The sequence below is a fragment of the Thalassophryne amazonica genome, chromosome 10 (genome assembly GCF_902500255.1).
Source record: "Thalassophryne amazonica chromosome 10, fThaAma1.1, whole genome shotgun sequence".
In the NCBI taxonomy this organism is placed as follows: Eukaryota; Metazoa; Chordata; class Actinopteri; order Batrachoidiformes; family Batrachoididae; genus Thalassophryne; species Thalassophryne amazonica.
The window spans coordinates 115,912,064-115,918,297 of record NC_047112.1 but is presented as its reverse complement, the minus strand read 5'-3'; the positions used below and the strand labels follow the sequence as shown (position 1 = coordinate 115,918,297).

The 6,234-nt window shown below is 41.8% G+C and overlaps 1 long non-coding RNA gene across 1 annotated transcript; it reads left to right on the top strand.

The window, feature by feature from the left end:
• The first annotated feature begins 2,108 nt into the window (after positions 1–2,108).
• LOC117519396 lies at positions 2,109–6,201 on the top strand. Its single transcript, XR_004563276.1, has 4 exons — positions 2,109–2,149; positions 2,342–2,414; positions 2,554–2,627; positions 6,170–6,201. It is a non-coding gene; the product is annotated as an uncharacterized LOC117519396 (long non-coding RNA).
• The last annotated feature ends 33 nt before the right edge of the window (positions 6,202–6,234 follow it).

The window sequence follows — 6,234 nt, the reverse complement described above, 5'->3', positions numbered from 1 at the left end:
ACCCTGGCAGTTTACTTGTCCTATAGGAAAAGCTGGTTGTCCGGACAAGCCGTGAGTGAGATACAAATTAAATATTTATCACATCTACTTTGCTGTGACATATCACTTCATGAAAAAGTTAACACTGTCACTCTCCTGTGTGGGTGGTAAAATTTTGCAGTTTTATTACAGAAGATGTGGCAACAGAAACAGTTATCTGTGGTAATTCAGGGAGGCACTTATTGCCTTAATCCAAATTAAAGTATAAAAATAAAAAAAAAACATCACTAAAAGACACAAAACATAAATAATGCATGGCCTGTGGTTTTATAGTTTTTCAAAATGCGGTGGTGATGGATGTTGGGAAAGTGAAGTACACGGACCCACGCAAGGGGGCGTACATGAACGGCCAATAGGAAGTCAATAAATGACTATTATGCAAATGTGCAAACAAAACCAAATATGCTTCAGTCAATCAGTAATCAAAAAGGTGACGAGTGGGCAGGCCCGAGGGTAGGAGACGCCTATCCAGAGGAGAGCCAGAACCCACGAAGTTCCACCGCCAATGGAGACCTGCAACACACCAGAGCCGCCAAGTCCTGATTCCCCCAGCTGGCCACCGCTTGGCTGTCAGACCCCGTACTGCTGGCAGGAACAAAAACAGGTTAAGGGTGGGTGTGTGAACACCCAGCAAACAGTCAGCAACTCACAGTAATCCTCTTGTAGGAATAAATCCAGATACTCCCAGAGTGCAGAGGAAAAACTGGAGGACGTGCAGTGTTAATTGTTATACTTAGTAAGTCAGAAGTGAGGAGTGGAGAACGCCAGCTCCTCCAACTTCCACAAACTCAGGGAACTTCCACAAAGTCAGGGAACTTTGTTCCCATAAAATGCTGGGAGCCCTGAGTTAAATGCAGAGGACAAATGTACCAGCTTGCCCAGTATGTTGGTATTAACCATCGAGCTGTAGACAAAGGGTGGGGGGGGGGGGGGGGGGGGGGGGTGCTGTGTTGGCAGCCACAGGTTTGACCGTAGTCGTACTGTCCAAATACATTTCCATTCATGCAACGGTGGCCACCCCGTCATGTCTCCGTATGCATGCCCTGCTAATCACGGGAATGTGACAGCCTCATAACACTCAACAACATATTTCAAATAAGCACTGAACTCAGTTTTTAACAGTCACGGAGGGTACTTTACTTGCTTGATGAAATTACCTCTTTCACTTCTACCAATGTTTGAAACAATACATTAAACTGTCCACAATCACTATGTGGAAAATAATGGCCAAGATGTTGTAGACACACATATTTGAGCTTTACTTGTGAGGAAGTTTACAAAATTACAACAGCACACAAATGTATATCCGGTTGTTAAGTTTGACGTAACGCATCATGTGATTTTCAACTTCTGGCTTCAAACAAAAAAGTCGTGCTGTCATTAACATTGAGAACTGCACTGAGACACTCTGATCAGGCTGCACACGGACAACAGCATTAACATCACAACATAAAACTCTTTGTATATTGTGCCTCAAACTCTCCTGGATATATTAACTGGGTTTTTACACGTTATTGCATTTATTTTATGTAAAAATGCCAGAAGCTCAGGTTGTTTCTCTGTTATTTTCTGTGGGAGTTGCTGTGAGCTGCGATCGCTTCCTGTTCATGTCGTTTGGGGGAAAAGTGAAGTTTGTACTTTAACCTCCTGTTTATAGTAATAAATAAGTTTTTTTTTAAATTAACAAACGGACATATATATTTTACCTGTGCATCATAAAATATATCAAGTTTTATTAGTGTTCTTACCTTAGAACCAGACGAATGCAGTTAACGGAGGCGGAGAAGAGAGGGATGGAGGTTTGCACACACTGTAAACACAAACTAAACTTAAACTGTAGATCCTTAAAAGGATCATACAGATGTAACTTTAATTGTAAACTTGCAGGTCTTTGGACCTGGAAACAGATTTATCACGTGATGTGTTACATCAGAACTTAACAACCGGATTTCCTACTTCAAACATCTCACTTGAGCTGTTTTTCATTATTCACTACATTTCCCATGAATCTTTGCTGTGTCACATGAGATGAAGTGTTTCACGTGACAGCTTTGTCAACAAATCCCTGACAGGGAACTAACCCGTCAAGACAATGCTGACATTTCTTTTCGTAAGGCAGGAAAAAAAAAACCAGCTTTTAAAATTTCACGGTGGATTATTTAAATTTGCTGCATCTACTGCAGATCTGTTTGTTTTTGTGTGGCATGCATTTCTCATCAAAAGTTGATTTTGAGGTGATGAAACTGATCATGTGTCACTGATATTTTGTTTCTTTTTCTGCATGTATTTTTCTTTTTGTCAGCTATGTCGAACATGGCTCCTGCTTCCTCTAAACAGCTGATTGCAGCCACTTTTACCCCGTTAACTGATCAAGGGTAAGTAGCTTGGAATCACCTCAGTCAGTATCAGAGATAAAAACGAGGTCTGCTGTCCTTTGCATGTCCAGTTTTTTCCTTTTCATATTGCCAAATGTGCATGTTGTCATTTCTTGCACTTTTTTCTTCCCCAAAACAGTGAAATCAACCTTGAAGTGATTGAACCTTATCTCGACTACTTGATAAAGAAGCAAGGAATATATAGCATATTTTGTAAGTTTACCAGCACATTCCTGTTTGATATTCAGATCCTGTCTACCTTTTGGTTATTCTGAATCTGGTAACCATAGTAACTCTTGTGATCTGACTGTTGAAGGTTGTCTAGTCAGAAAACAGATGCAGCACATTAGAAAAGGCTGCATGCTGTAGAATGAGTCCTACAAGTACTCAGGGGAAATCAAAATGTTACATTGTCACTAATACAATTCTAGAAAAATGTAAACTTAAGGCATTAACATCTGTGACTATGAATGATTTCTGTTTGAATGATGACACAGAAAGATGGTCTGGTTTGTTATTTGTATAATGGGGTTTAAATGGACTGCATTTATATAGCGCTTTTCCATCTGCATCAGATGCTCAAAGCGCTTTACAATTATGCCTCACAATCACCTCGATGTCAGGGTGCTGCCATACAAGGCGCTCACTACACACCGGGAGCAATAGGAGATTAAAGGCCTTGCCCAAAGGCCCTTAGCGATTTTCCAGTCAGGCGGGGATTTGAACCCATGATCTTCTGGACTCAAGCCCAACATCTTAACCACTAGACCATCACCTCCCATCACCTTTAGCTGAGCTAAACAACAGTAAGACATATGATCGTGTGATACAGTACCGATATTCTGACACTTTTTGTTTTCTGTCCAAAAAAGCAAAAAACATCTTTCTTTTTGGAGATTGACCTTGGAATTACACAGTGACCTTAACCTCTAATCATAAAACTAATTGCATAAATGAACCTTCCATATTGGGAAAACACGTGAAATGATGCCTTATTTACTGAAATAGGCAAAATATTGACTAATACAAGGTCTGTTAGAAAAGTATCGTACCTTTTTATTTTTTTCAAAAACTATATGGATTTGATTCATATGTTTTTTACGTCAGCCAAGCTTGAACCTTCATGCGCATGTGTGAGTTTTTTCACGCCTGTCGGTTGCGTCATTCGCCTGTGGGCAGGCTTTGAGTGAGCACTGCTCCACCCCTCTCGGCATTGTTTCATTGCGAGGAAATGGCGGAATGATTTGGGCTTTTTTTCCATCAGAATGTTTTCAGAAACTGTTAGAGACAGGCAGCTGGAAACCATTCGGAAAATTTATCTGGCTTTCGGTGAAAATTATATGGGCTTCACAGAGAATAAGGAGTGTTACTACAGCTTTAAGGACAGCCCACAATGGCGCACGGCGCGCCGCGCTCCGAGCCACCATCGAGAGGCAGAAACCACCACATCATATCTAAACGGATGGCTGTGTGGAGCCGGGACTGTCGTGTGCAATTTCTCTGGTTATCACAAGAGCTGGACATCAGCCATTTTCCGGCAGATTTCACTTTTAACAAGAGATTTTGTCATGGAAAGCCTCACAGAGGCTTTGCGCTTCACGACCGATTCGCTGATGAAGCGAGACAAAGGAACGCCTCCGTTTTGGAGTGTTAGAGGACAACTTGGGACATGTCCAGCTCTCCACAATTTCTCTTATACTCACTCGACTGGTAAGCACTGAAAGCCGAGATAGGCATGTCCCAACTCCGTTTTTCACAGGCTGTTCACGTGCAGCCTGGTTGACTGAGGATTACACCGACCAAGTGTGAGGAGCTCGGCCCCTCCCAGGCTCAGCAATCTCCCGATGATTTATCCAAACTGAAGTACTTTAATTTATTTTCAGAAATGCGCTCCTTTCTCAAAACAGTACAAGAAAGGGATACGGCACTTTGCAGGCGTACAGCAGGACACACTGGTGCCTCGTCAGGGTTCCAAAGATCAGATCCAATAGTCCAGAGTCCGTTGTATGTCCCCCCAAACTGCCAGTACTCACAAACATACTTTAACATCCCTTGTTGATTGTTTCAATATTTTAAAGTGACAGAGAGAGGAGAGAGAGCACCTCATGTACTGTTCTGAGAACGGAGCACATTTCTGAAAACAAACAAAAGTACTTGACTTAGTCATATTTGGAGTCAGTTTGGGTAACTTGTTGCACCCTGCCTTCACTGCGCATGCGTCATCTCAGAGCGTCAACAGAGGAGTGCTGAGCTCGTGGCACCAGGAAAGATTCAAAATTTTATCATGATGGGAAAAAATACGGTACTGCAAAGAGGAATGGGCAAAACTGCCCAAATATAGGTGCATCAAGCTTGTGGCAAGAGAGTAAACTTGTCCCAAACTCATAAACTGTGTACGGCTTTGTGCAAGTGCGCAAAGAAAATTTAGAAATGTTCAAATTCTCCATCACACATTATTGTGAACTTCATGTGAACGTTATGCAAACAATTCAAAAACACTGTGTGTGAGTACAAGTGATGGCGTTAGCGCACCGCATCAGAGTGCAGCTCGTCTGATCGATTTATAATGAGCTGTTAAATCTATCAGAAACATACTTCTACAGCTGCTCATAAGAAGGAATGAACATGCAACTGTTTTACCAAGTTCTTACTATATAAACATTAAAAATAATTACCTTTTAGATGGTTCCAAATGCGTTCTGCACCTCATGAAGTGCAGAAAAGAGAGAGAAAAAAAGCTCCAGATGAAACAGTCCTCTGTGATTCCGGAAGCGATTAGCGGTGTTTTCAACATCCGCACTCCGAGAAAAATGGTTAATCCGCTACGAAATGATTATTTATATACGCTGCGTCCAGCTCGGAATACAGCGGGTGATGTGCCATGTGCCATACCTTTGACGACCAGCTTCTTCCACTGTGATCTACCAAGCCTCTTGCGTCTCTAGCAGGCGGTCCACTTCCTGATGCCGTCGATCCGCGCTGTCCCCCTCTGTTTCAGGAGCGTCCTTTTGCTCTTCTGTCCAGCACATTGTGTTCCAGAGTAACATCTGTTCTTGAGATGTCTCCAAAGTAACGTTTCCTTTGGTTTTGGTTTTCAGCAGAGTTCATAATCTTTTGAATGTTTATATTCATTTAGTGTCTTTTTTTTTAATCTATTGGCTCATCCCATTTTTACAGTGCATCACCACAGCAGAATCATTATAGTGGAGCAATGCTGGTACAAACACCAAATTTGACATGATTCCCAAGATAGGACTTAACAACCTGCTCAAATGGCCACTTGAAAATCAAAGATGGCTGTTTTCTAAGACAGCCACCAAAATGACCTCCTAAAAAATGACTTTTTGCAGTGAAATGCTCCCATCACAATGGATCTGCTTTACAGCATCAGTGAAATCCAAGATGGAGCCTAATTTCACGATGGCCACCAAATCAATCCCAAAATATGTTTTTTTTTTCTTCTCACAAACATGTTGTTACTTATTTGATTCGTGTGATCTTGCTCTCAAATTGTAGATTTTCAGGCATGCCAGATTTAATTCATCATGTTCCATCAACATTATGACACTCTTGGTGGTATAAATTGTCATTTATCCATGTTGCCTGCACATGTTGAAACTTAGAACACAATATATTCCACACCTTCTAGTGGGCCTCCATGCAGTAGTTTCAAGAGAGGAACACTTTCAAACATGTGCTTTACACACTATGTTTAACCTTTGACTTTGTTGGAATCACGACTGATGGATTTGCAGTGAACGGCACCGCCGGGGAGGGCATGTCTCTCGCGGGAGGAGAGGAAGCTCTGGCAAAGCACTGG